This window comes from Triturus cristatus, chromosome 3_1, assembly GCF_964204655.1.
Source record: "Triturus cristatus chromosome 3_1, aTriCri1.1, whole genome shotgun sequence".
Classification (NCBI taxonomy): Eukaryota; Metazoa; Chordata; class Amphibia; order Caudata; family Salamandridae; genus Triturus; species Triturus cristatus.
Window position 1 is genome coordinate 414,217,625 of NC_140583.1, and position 13,792 is coordinate 414,231,416.

Sequence of the window (13,792 nt, forward strand, 5' to 3'; positions counted from 1 at the left end):
CGCAACATTTTTATGACATCAGCCTAACTCCTCACAGCGACTCACCCTCCCTTTACAAGTCTCGTCTTCTCTTCTATTTCCTTTTCTCCTTAAAATGATTTCACGCACAATAACATCAAACACAAAACAACTCTAGTCTTCTCCACTAAATAAATGTATAGATTTTCATACAACCACAAATGTACATTCCCTCCCAGTAAAATCCCAACCAGGGTGATATTACCCTTTGAGTAAAAATCCTTAGAATTCCTCCTGGTGCGCTCTAGTAGGAACCCTACTAAAATTTTAACTCAACGCTTTCTCAAAATGCTCCCTTCACTTTTGGTGCTGGCGACAGTGTCTCACTTAGAGCACCCACAAAACAGCAGACCCACCTGTAGGTGCATATCTCAGGATCTTAGGACTCAAGGGCACTGAATTTAACTTCAGTTAAAGACAAACATATGAATTTCACAATAAGACATAACGCTTCTGTGATCACTATTCCACACTAGTCTCATCACTTTCTTTTTCATTCGAGGAAACTCACTAAACCTTCTAGACTACAAAATAATCCATATTACAGCATCTCCTCATATCCTAGTTTTAATCAGTCAATACTAAACCATCCAATTTGCTACGAGAAAACTGATGTAGTGTAAAGCTTACCAACTTTTTCTTACCACACATAATAACCTAACATGTTGGGCCCAATTTCTAACCACTTCTAATTTTAATAATAACCTTTAAACATTACCCTTCTTTACCATGACATAGGTCCTTCGAATGATCTTTTTTGCTGAGCTGATAGGGACAAGAATACTCGAAGATGCAAGCAATTATCCTATGACTACATGGAATAGATAATTGCAAATATAACCATGACCTTCTCAAGTTTAGAACAAAACCTTATTTAGCCACTCATATAGGCTCCTTGAGCTAACCAATAAGACAAAAAGAATGACACAGAGTTGATAAAGAAAATTCAGGGAAAACATTTATCTATTACCTGAGATTGCTTAGGCAAACCAGGAACACATTTCAAGATCAGATTTAATGTCAATTTTTAAATACAAGTAATCACACAGCTTAGCACAGATCGTCTTCAGCAGCACGATTCAGATTAAAGAGAGCATGGAAAAATACAGATTCAATTATTAAGCATACAAACCAAAGCAAGGCAGTTTGCTTCATGTCTGTCTTCAGATAATTCAGATCAAGTTCAGGCTACAGCACTGCATGCCATAGCAGGAGTCAAAGAACCTCTTAGCTAAAAGGTTATTTCCCACACATCTTTGCCAGCTGGCAAAGCACAGGATCTGGAGTCACAGTTTGAATAAAGTTCAAATCATAAGAGTCTGTTCCACCAAGAGCGAGTGGGAAAGGACATAGAAAGGATAATCAAAGTTCAGACTGACTGCATGCCAGGCAGGAAAGATGAAAGACAGCCAGCCCCTGTTTCTTCCCATATAGGGCAAGTATACTCCAAATGTTCCAGGTTTACATCCATTGATGTATCAATTCCATCAGTCCATGGAGTTTTCATTGGTCACTCATGGTGGGCTGTCATGATGTGATCAGTAAATCATACAATTCCGGATTGATTAAATAATCCTTTTTGCAAGTCTATTAATATTCATTATGATCCATTTAGTTAGCATTTCATCACATCCACGGAAGCTGAAGGTCCTTCTATTTGTCCATAGTCCGTCCATTTTCAGGCACCTTTCCCTGTTTTTTTTTGGGCTTAGGTGGCTGCCTCGCGTGATTTTATATTAGAATAAAAAAAAGAAAGCTCTGAGGCCTACATAGAAAAATAGCTGAATCACTGTTGTGTTAATATTATTGGAAATCATACATTTGTAATTGCATTTAATTTTCTTCATTAATTCAGTTATGGTTATCTTCATGAAATACATGTTAGTATTATGCACTACTAAAAAAATTATTCTTTCTAGTCATCATTTAGCACATTAATATGCAAGCATAAGTTTCAACTTGACACTTTCAGTGATTGTAATATTTTTTTCATATGCGTTCCAAAAAAAACCATAATCATTCTATGTCAGTTTTCTCTGTAGAGAGCATTTTCTACATTTCTCTCACACCACTATGATATGTGCATTCATTTTAATGCACATTTGATATTTGTTGTTCACGAAAAGTCTCTATATTAATCTTATTTTTTATCTTTTCCAACAACACGTAAATCCATCAGCATGAAATTTTAGTTTTTTATCATTTTGTTTACATTTTCGTATTAGAGCCTCCTACACATACACATACACTAGGGTCCTGATGAAAGCCTATATGACCCTTTTGGGCATGAGATAAGGCTGAAACATGTCGACCTATTTTCTGGACACATTTTTATAAGTGCACCAGACCCTAAATAGTCTGTTTTGTGCACGCTAAGCGTTTTTAAACTCAACTCGAACCCAGTTCCATTAAAATTACAAACTGGTTTTACGAGATTTTTTAATTTTATTTACACTCACTATATAGCACTTCACTATACACCTAACACGGTTCTCTGATCACAACTGAAAAAACCAGAGGAATTACCTTCGGGTGGAGGAAGCACTCATTAACCCGATGATGATGCTGTCACGCTGTCAAGCAAGTAGCGGATAATCGAACAAACCGCTAAATTCCTAATGAAAATAAACACGTGATTGAGGGTTTCTTAACAGTACCTAGTACTGTTGTTGCTAACCCTGGTTCTTTCAGGACCTGTGATCCACTCTCCATTTGATATTTAAACGTTTGAGATAAAGGAGCTGAGTGAGTCATAACCCCTTCTTTCTCCCTCCTCTTTGATTTAAACATGTCCTTCGCAGCGTGCAGCTGTGGGAGTCTTTCCTAAATATTAGTTTACACTCACATATACCATTTCTCCCTGTACAACATAATTCTCCCTGTACAACATAATTCCTTTGCAAGGTTTTTTGGAGAAATTATGGCCGAGAATCTAGGCCTGAGTTATTCGACTGATGAAATCAATGCTATTTTATCCCTTCCCTCTCTTTTACAAGACAAAGATTTAACACAAACTCTAACCCAGACCTCTGATTGGGATGAACGATCAGAGTTAAAAAAGGAACAGGTACGCACAGCCATTCATGGTATCATAATGACCGAGTACCTCCGTGCCAATGCGGCACCAAGAGGTCTCTGGGTGAACAATGCCCCACGCATTTTTCTTCATGACCTGGTTTTCCATAAAGATTGGTCTTCCATTTCATGGAAGTGCACAAGAGACTACTTAGTTCTAATCATCAAAACGGCCACCAGACTTACTGAAGATCTCATGATTAAGATCCAGATGAGTGAAACCAAACTTAAAAACATGGTACATCTCACGGTATACAAGAAGAGACTGGAGGAAATTAATAAAGAGATGAGTGAAACCAGAGACTATATTGCGCAAAATAAAATCCCAAAACTCGGTAAGGATCTAAAGAAATTTTCCATGGAACGAATGCACCCATACGGCGCGGATGACTACAAAGTCCCGGAAGATAACTATGATAACAATTCTAGTTACTCCAGTGCAGGTTCCTCTTCCAATGGTTCAGACTGGAGTGGGGATGTGACCTTCACACCTAGGAGAAATAGAGGACAATACAGACGCCAGAATAGAAGAAGGCCTAACACCTGGTTTAACCCTTATTTTGGTGCCCCGTCACATCCACCCCCATTCCAGACATTCAATCCTGCCTTCCAAGGCTGGGCTAATCCCTTTTTCCCCGGTCCACCACCGATGGGCATTCCACCACCACCGAATATGAGTCAAAACTACACACATAGACCTCCTTTTTTAGGGAGAGGCCAAACCAACAACAGAACAAGAAGAAAAGGGGTAACCTGGGATGATCAACAGCGCCAAGTACACACCAGGAGCATGACGAATACGAAACAAGGGACCAGCGCAACGACCTCATCTTCAACTTAACCAATATGACTCTCACAAAAGAACAAGTCGACATTCTGAATAAGGGCCTTAGCTATGTCCCCACCCCACCTTTGGATATTTTAAACTCCAATGTGAGATCGCCGAGTTTTGTAGAAAGATTAAATTACAAGCTTTCTTCAAAGAACAAGAAGATTCAATGAAGGACGGCGACACCAATCTACGCCGAAAATCTACCTTCTGTCCTCTCAACCACCAAGTTCCAGTGGAAATCCTAGCTTTTGAACAAGCTATTATGAGAGAAATAGAGGGTCTCAAGGATCAAACTAAAAGACCCTTCATGAATGTATCCAAAGCCGAACAACAAGCACTGGATTCACTACGAAAAACTGGAGACCTAGTCATAAAACCTGCCGACAAGGGCGGAGGGATTGTATTGCTCAGTACAGAAGGGTATGACCAACAATGCGCTGACCTTCTATCAGATAAAAAGTTTTACGAGGTGATCTCGACAGACCCTACAAAACGCTTACAGAGAACCATCGCATTGATGGTTGATGAAGCCGAAACAAACAATTGGATTTCAAAGACCGAGGCAGACTTCCTTCTGGCCCGTACACCGAGGATGCCATATTTCTATTCACTTCCTAAGATTCACAAGGAACGAAGACCACCCCCAGGAAGACCAATCGTCTCAGGGATCGGATCTGTTTTGGAACCTTTGTCCCAGTTTGTGGACCACTACTTAAAACCTTTGGTACAACAGACACCCACCTATCTCAGGGATACTAAAGACCTCCTAAACCTACTTCAAGATCAACAATTCTTAGGAGACAGGATGCTTTTAGTAGGTCTAGATGTGGAGAGTTTATACACCAGCCTTCCACAAAAAAAGACACTGGATACTCTAGAAGAGCTACTGTTCAGTCAACAATGGAATCATAAGATGCCTAGACATTTCATTCTTGAATGCTGTAGACTGGCACTCACCGAAAACCATTTTGAGTACAATAACATCATGTACAGACAATGCCATGGTACTTCCATGGGGAGTACATTTGCGCCGAGCGTGGCTGGACTATACGTGAGTGATTTTGAGACTAAGAACATACTGAGTCCAACTAACCCTTTCCGTGAGCGGATAGTCTTCTGGAAATGCTATATCGATGATGTCCTGCTAATTTGGGAAGGGAACAAAGAAACCCTCATCGATTTCCATCAATGGCTGAATACCAGAGATGAATGGTTGAAATTCGCTTATTCAGCCAGTTCCAACATATTGGACTTTCTGGACGTTACCATTTTTATCGATAACAACACAATCCAGACAAAAACCTTCTTCAAGCCTACTGCCAAGAACAGTCTATTATCATTCAAGAGTTTCCACCCACGCCCAATGAGGGAAAATCTACCATATGGGCAGTTCCTTCGTCTAAGACGCAATTGCAGTAACATTCGAGATTACAAAGCACAAGCCAAAGATCTTTGTGATAAACTGCAAAACAGAGACTATCCTCCACATACCATCAAGAAGAGTCAGAAGAGAGCTAGGAACCAACAAAGGGAAACCCTCATGGAAACAACAGTGAAAGAACCCACGAAAGATCTGATTACCTGTGTGAGCACTTACAGTTTGGTATCCAACGAGGTCAAAATGATCATTAACAAGAATTGGAAAATCCTGACGTCTGGATCCCTGAAATGGCCAAAACCGAGGTTCTCTAACAAACGAACCCGAAATTTGAAAAACATGTTAGTGCACACAAGACCTCCATCAAAACCAATTTTGGCGATTACTTCTAGCCTCTGGAACTTCACACCAGTAAATGGTCACTACCCCTGCGGCTCCTGTTCTGTCTGTCACCTCACTAAGGCAACCAAAACCTTACAACTACTACCAGACTTGAAATGGACTATAAGAAGCCATACCAACTGCAATACTACTCATGTAATCTACATGATCACTTGCCCTTGCGAGTTACGTTACATTGGGATGACCTGTCGCAAAGTCAAACAACGACTTTGCGAACACAAGAGTAACGTTAAATGCAAGAAAAGCACGACCAAGATGAGCAGCCACTACCTTGAGAAAGGTCACACAGTTAATCACCTTCAATGAGACACTAACAACGAAAAATCATAACGCAGAAAGTATTCTGTTCGAGAAAGAACAAAGGTGGGTCTACCGCTTACATACACATACTCACGGATTGAACGATAACATCCCGTGGCTCAGTATTAAGAAATAAGAATTTGAGTATAATGAATCCAGAACCACACTGTGATGAATGTGACAGAATTTTAACTTGAGGCAACAACACCCTCAAAGAGACATTCTGGCCGTACCACACCGAAACCAACCATCACCGAGTATGATGCATCATGGCGTGAATACAGGTTCATTACTCCTGAACTCCAGTGATATAAAAAGACTGACAAAGGTAAACGATACCCTGTATGTTAAGAACTATGGTGCCTTACTTCGGAGTTATGTACTCTTCTCTCCATCCTTTAGAAAGCACGCACTTCGTTTATAATTTGTGGTGTGTTTAACAATTTGACCATTCTTTGCCCTCCCGTTGTGCTAGTAAATGGGATCTCCTATCTACACTTTAAACAGAAGCTTGAACTTCAGTGGCGCGAGAAAACATGCTGTCCTATAAAGTATATTCCTGAGGACAAGTACAATTTTGATAAAAAAAAGAAGCCTCTATCTCTAAACCTTTTTTTTTTACAAAACTTTATTGGCAAAAATGGAACTCTATCAAAAAAATACCCATGAGGACCAGCAGATTCCTTATAAAAACGAAGCCTTTATTTATTTTCTATTACTATGACATTCCTCGTTAATTGAATTATTAGAGTAATAATTGCATATAGAGATACTGTCAGCAGCGAAAAAGATCAGTGAACTGCGACGCAAGTCCTCTTTTGTGTTCCATGAATAATCTCTTTATCTCGACCCGGTTACTCTGTGAACTACACCGGGTGGAGAGAAGCAGTGACAGAACAAGTCGCCTATTGCCGTCGAAAAGGTATCACACGAGGACGCCGACGAAGAGACGTAATGTATTTGATTTTCTAATACTTTCAGTTTTTCCTTTTAAAGAGCGGGCACAACTTCCCTACCAGATGTAACCCTCCATTCGAATTATCGAGGTATTTCTTTCCTTTTTTCTAAAACGCTAAGAAGGCCATCCTCTTTCTGAAATGCTAAGAAAGTCATATTTCTGTAACGCTAAGCAAGTTATTCTATGAGTCCACTTGTGAATTTGGAAGTTACTAGTAATGTTTGACTTTTCATTTAGACAGCACTAGCCATAATACTAACAACACTCTCTACCCTGAGTGTTACATCCTCTGTTATCGCAGTGAGATCTGTTGCGCTAACCAACTGATACCTTTAAGTCCCGTCCCCTCAAATTCTTACTTGAAGTACTTTTACCTTTGTGAGACGGAATGTACTACCTTCGGTACATATATGTACCCTAACTTCTCTCTTTGAGGTAGACTTGTTTCTATAACCAATGAATCCAGCATGTAGGCGTAATGCCTTGACGCCATAAGATACTAACTACATTGTCACCCTACGTGACTGACTTTTCAGTACCAAGAACCCAGTGCCCCATCAGGGACACATTACCTGTTCGTAATTTCATAATAATTGATTGTTGTGTTTGTGTTTTTATGTCTTTTCTTATAAATTGCTATCGATTAGAAAGGAGGGCTTATTTTGCCGTTACTGCATTTGAACGAAAATCAGTTGCCAAATTGGCTACATTAAGTAACAAAGTATTGCCATTTTTTAGTTGCTACGACAGTTGATGTCTCGAGTTTTGAACATCCTTACAGTATACACACTGACTGAATTCGGTTTATCTTTTCTTTTTTTCTTTTTCTCCCTTCACCCCCTATTCCCATTCTGAAATAGGTTCAAATTGAACACAGATTGGCTGGTGAAGAACATTATTCACCCTTTCCACGACGGAGACTTTCTTAATAATAGAGCCTCCTACACATACACTAGGGTCCTGATGAAAGCCTATATGACCCTTTTGGGCATGAGATAAGGCTGAAACATATCGACCTATTTTCTGGACACATTTTTATAAGTGCACCAGACCGTAAATAGTCTGTTTTGTGCACGCTAAGCGTTTTTAAACTCAACTCGAACCCAGTTCCATTAACCCCTTGAGTGCCCATGACGAGATGGTCTCGTCATGGGCCGCGGTTGCGCTGTGCCCATGACGAGACTATCTCGTCATGAACCCCGCCCGCTAATTCAACGCCCGGCACAGGGCGGGGAAAGGGCGGGGCACACAAGGGGTTAAAATTACAAACTGGTTTTACGAGATTTTTTAATTTTATTTACACTCACTATATAGCACTTCACTATACACCTAACACGGTTCTCTGATCACAACTGAAAAAACCAGAGGAATTACCTCCGGGTGGAGGAAGCACTCATTAACCTGATGATGATGCTGTCAAGCTGTCAAGCAAGTAGCGGATAATCGAACATACCTCTAAATTCCACCTGAAAATAAACACGTGATTGAGGGTTTCTTAACAGTACCTAGTACTGTTGTTGCTAACCCTGGTTCTTTCAGGACCTGTGATCCACTCTCCATTTGATATTTATACATTTTCGTATCATCATTGTCTAAAACTCTGCATGCTTTTACAATGCAGTATGTGAACTCATGTTTTTCACTAAGTAGGTTAACATGTCTCATCCAGTAAAAAGTGTTGTAAATGATTTTTCCAGGTAGGAATTTGTCAAGGTAGATGCTAAGTAACATCTACACCCCATCAGGAGCATATACACTTTTCAACCGATTATACTCTCAAGCACGACCTGTATCAGCACAAACTTAGTTTTCATCAAAATCAACTGGAAACAAATCAGAAATGTTCTAACTCATGACAATGCAATGTACGACATACCTTCTTTAAACACACTACGAACAGTATATTTGATGATAGTTACAGGATGCGTTTGAGAGAATGGGAACTGATGCTGCCTCACATATAATTCTTTGTACAACACATTGGTCAGCAGTATTGTTACAACTTAGTGCTCCATTTTGTCAATAGCTGTTATTTTAAAATGTCCTTTTTCCAGTTTCAGTAATCCTTCATTGAAATTGCTGCACTCTTGAAGTGTAGGATTAAACACAGTATTGCTTTTCCATGTTCAATGAAATTGAACATAAGCTCTGCTGATGTTTTCTTACAGGAGAATAGTTTTTTGATAAGTTGACTTTGTACAGTACTCTTATCTTACTTGGTTAGAACTCCGACTCTAATGTCCTTTAGACTATTTCCATGTACCTCATTAGACGCTGGACGCATATTTGTCAACAGTTCCTTGTATTGGACATTCAGCCATATATTAACATTTCCAAGCTTCCTAGTGAATTAAGTGTTTGTTCATGGACAAAAGTCTTGAACGCAAGTGCTACTTTTACAGGGGTTAGCTGCAAGATTTCACCAAACAAAATTAAATGCTTTCCTCCAGAGATAACATTGTACTCTGTTCTTAAAATGTGTTCCATTTGTAGGTGAATAAAAGCAAGCATTAAGTTTGAGACAATGTTTACCTTGTCAATAAATAAAAGCTTAATTTAAAAAAAGAAAACTCTTGCTAGAGTAATTCCTTTAATATTGTATGCAGCTAATCCTGTTGATGATGTCACTACATCTGACAAATACTGCAGGTAAGCAGTCAGTACTTTAATTAAAACGCTTTTGCCAGCTTGACCAGTAATGTATAACAGAAGTGGTTTAAAGGAAGAGCTACTGCGAGAAATCTATGTTCTACTTTCTCTTTTACTTTTACATAAATTTCTTTCTGTGCAATTGTTGAGTTGTGCAACTTGCTGTTCCAGATCTTCAATTTCCTGTCCAGCTTGTTCAATTGCAGTTTTTACCTCATTCATTGCTATTGCAGCTTCATTTTTTATAATAGGTGCTCCAGGAGGACCGTGACAAACGGTGAAGAACTTTGACTACTTTGAGAACTTTCCCTAGGTACCTCTGCAGCAATTGCTTCTTCTTGTTGAATCTCATCACTTAAAACTTGCATATAATTTTGTAAGACTGAACAGCATTAAATGCACCTTCCTAGCAATCATAGCCTTCAAGTAATTCAGATTCTGCACATCAAAGTTGAAGAAGTGCCAAATGGAAAAACTCTCTTTTCTCTTGAGTTTGGCAACTAAGTTACCTGTGGTTAATGAGATTTCCTTTCACAAGTTTCACTAAATAACCATCACATGCGACAACAGCAAATTTGTCTTCTATGTTTTCTTTTACATCACGTCTGTATCTGCATTACTAAGGAATTACATATGAGCACATGTTTTCCAAGTGTACACTTCTTCTTGGGTAGTAAGTATCCACCATGCTTGTTTTTACTATGTCTGTTCTTTCCATGTTAACCCCTGCTAAATACTGAATTTCGCAAAAGGCTTTAGCTCTCTCTTTAGTGTACTTGCAAGGCCTAAACATACCCAAACTATTCCCCTAGGTTTAGAGTGCAAACTTGCCATGTTCAGCCCGTCTGAGCATTAATAAGAACCAATCTTCCCATGCAACAACATTTTTAAATTGAAGCTGTATAACTTTTTGTCAGATTCTTTTCAGTACTAATTTCTTGTCACATCTCTTACATCTCGGTCTTTTTTATATTGTAATGTATGAAGTCACATATTGAGCAACAGCTATAGAGTGGTTTGCAACAAATTGTACATCCATATTTGCATTCCACATTTTTGGAGGGACTGTGTTGCAATCAATAATGTATCTGGATGCCTCTGTTCTTTTCAGATTGTATGCGACTTTCATGTCACTTTGTCTCACTGCACACAAAAAGCTATTCACTCTTTATTGTGAAATAACAGGTCATGGGAATCCAAAATGACATCTTGTGTAAAGCTTTCCTTTAGATCTGTATCTTCTATGGCAGTATTTCTCACATCTATATGTTTGAAAGCGCACAACTTGTTGTCTCAGGTCTTTGTCAGTAGTGTCTTTCGGAATGGCGCATGACACATTCTGTTCTATGAAAGAGAGAACACACTCATCACTCTCTGTTCCAAATTTTGGAGCATATTTTATCCATAACAGACTCTGAATATGAGGAGTACCTCTTGTTTGGTACTCTTTATGCCCCAAAAAATCACTTACTTCACCAAGTGGAGGATTACTTTTGTCACAGATGAAAGACAGCATCAAATTGAATCTGTGATTAAAATATCTGACAACATTAGCAGGATCCAAAGAGCAAAGTTCTCCTGCTGTCTTTACATTGATGTCCCCAATATTTGAATTTGCTTGTCTCCAAAATTCAAGCAAATCATCCCATGCATATTCAGCACAACTAGCGTCTCGATTTTGATGTTGGACGGGCCTGAGTCTGTCCAACATCATCTGGGAACTGGGACCGAACGACCTCCTGTCATCGGTCCCAACCCAGCAATTAGGACACTGTTTGGTCGCATTCTTATTCTTTACAATGGATGCATGCATTCCGACCAGACTGCATGCTCTCCGACGAGAGCTGAGGTGCAGTTCATCCCTGCACCCTGTGGCAGGCACCTTAAGGTGCCTGCCACGGGGTGCAGGGATCAACAGGGAGACACCATAGGTGGCCCCTAGGCTGCCATCTGGCAGCGTTGCACCTATGGGAGCCCTGCTGGGGGCTCCCAAAGTGCCATTCCCACTGCCTTTCTGTGTCAGAAAGACCAGCACATAAAGGCTGTGGGAATCTGCCATCGTAATCCATTGGGCGGAAAGAGCCAACTGAGGGATTCCTGGAGGCTTTCCAAATGGTAGAGGGGCTCTTTGAGCCCCTCGGAGGCCATTCGGAAATCCAGTTCAAATTCCTTTCCGACTGCCCCTATCAAAATGGGTCATACGGCAAGGAATCCGAACAACCAATTACGATGCCGTAGGAACAGCTCCGACCGAGGGTCAGAGCCTTTTCCTACGGCATCGTAATCGGGCTCTTAATGTAACAAAACAAGTAGCTGCTCCTAGGTTTCTCAACACACATTTGAATTCTCCATGATGACGAAACCAATACTTATTCGTTCATGCCATTAAATTCATTAAGTTATATTCCAAGTTTGCATATTTTTCATGTACTTTTTCAACATATGATCCATAGTTTAAGATTGTCCAGACAAATCACTCTCAAACAGAAATTGAAATATATATGGAATAAACTGATGAAATCTTGTCTCCTCTGAATCTAATCATGTTGAGTGGTATTCTGATGCTGGTATCTGTAAAGGGTTGCCATCATAGCATCCACCTGTTCCAGTGGGAAACAGTTGCAGAAAGCAACAAGCCTCAAAACGTTTTTCCTAGACACTTACAGGACTTCCTTTTGTTTGCTTCATTTGAAAAAGCCCAATAACATCACCAATGCCTTCTTTGGAATGCAGAGGGTGGATGCTTTAGTGTTCATAAATTTCTTCTGATCTAAATCGATCCACTTTTTCAATCTGTCCGTGTGATGATAAGGTAACATCTTGTCTACAAATTTTATTGTCAACAACTTCAACATTTCTATAGTAGATATTATTTTCAACAAGGTATAATGTTGCTTTTCTAACTTTAGTCACATCTACTAACTCTTGCCAAATTTTTCTATTCTTTGTTGGAACATCATTTTCTAAAATGATAAGTGGTTCTCCAATCTCTCCATCTACTCCTACAGTTTCAATATTCTTCTTAAAATCGAAAGGTAAGTACACAACTCTTCACTTTAGTTGTCTTTGGAGCTCATTTTGAGGTAATTTCCCTGTCTTTGGTTTCATATGAACTGTTGCTTGAAAAGGTAGCAGTATTGTACAAGAATTGATTCATAAACATGTAATGCTTTAAGCTCTTGTGGAATGGATATCAAATCTAATTTGTTAAGTTTAACTCTAGCTCCAATTTTATTATTTTCTAACTTGTCATAGCAGTACCTACAGATAATCTGTGTTTAAATCAAATCTTTCCTCAACAAATAAATTGCACAGATTTCTAACCATGTATCATCGTTCTCTTTTTCAATTTTAGAGTACACAACTACATTTTGAGATTGAGTTTTGTAGTGAGTGTGTCGACATCAACTACAAACACAGTTTGATTTTTGGGGGGAAACTGTGTTAAATTTCAAAATGTCTTCCGCAAAGTTTTAAGTTTCAATTTCTGTATCTGTTTCTACACCTCCAGTAACCAACTCAACATTTTCCCTACACTCCTCTTCTTGACCAAACAGCTGATACAGAACATCTTCACAAACCTTTTCTACCTCTGCTAGTGTACCCTACAATAAGACTCTATTCATCTCTCCTAAACATAAAGCAAGAGTTTTTACATAGTAAAGTCACGTAACCAAAGTTCATATATTGGTGTGGTGAACAGCTAATATCCTTAAATGATGAAATGTGCTTCTGCAAACTTCCCTTGAAAGGTATGCCAGTATGTCCCTGTAAATTACTATATTTTCAAAATTTTTGCATGGATCTAACCCTTGCAAAATTGCAATTTTCATTTTCAGACTTCTGCATGAAAAGTCACTTATAAAATGGTGTAATAAATCAATTGATTCCTGGTGAATACTGCAAATACTACTACAATTCTATTTGTATACTGGGGCTTGTCTAGGCATTCCTTGCTCCTCTTAAGCTATCACTTGTTATACATTTCTAGAATCCAATCCTCTTTTGCAACAGGAGTACCATAATATACTTCATAACAATGAGAACTTAAATCAGCAGCATGCACTAGTGTATTCTCTTGGAAATAGCTTTCCCTATTGAAATAAGGCTCTGTACTAGATGTATGCGTCTATTCACTCTTAAAACGTTTGCAAAAATAAGGTCTGTTAACAACCCTTTT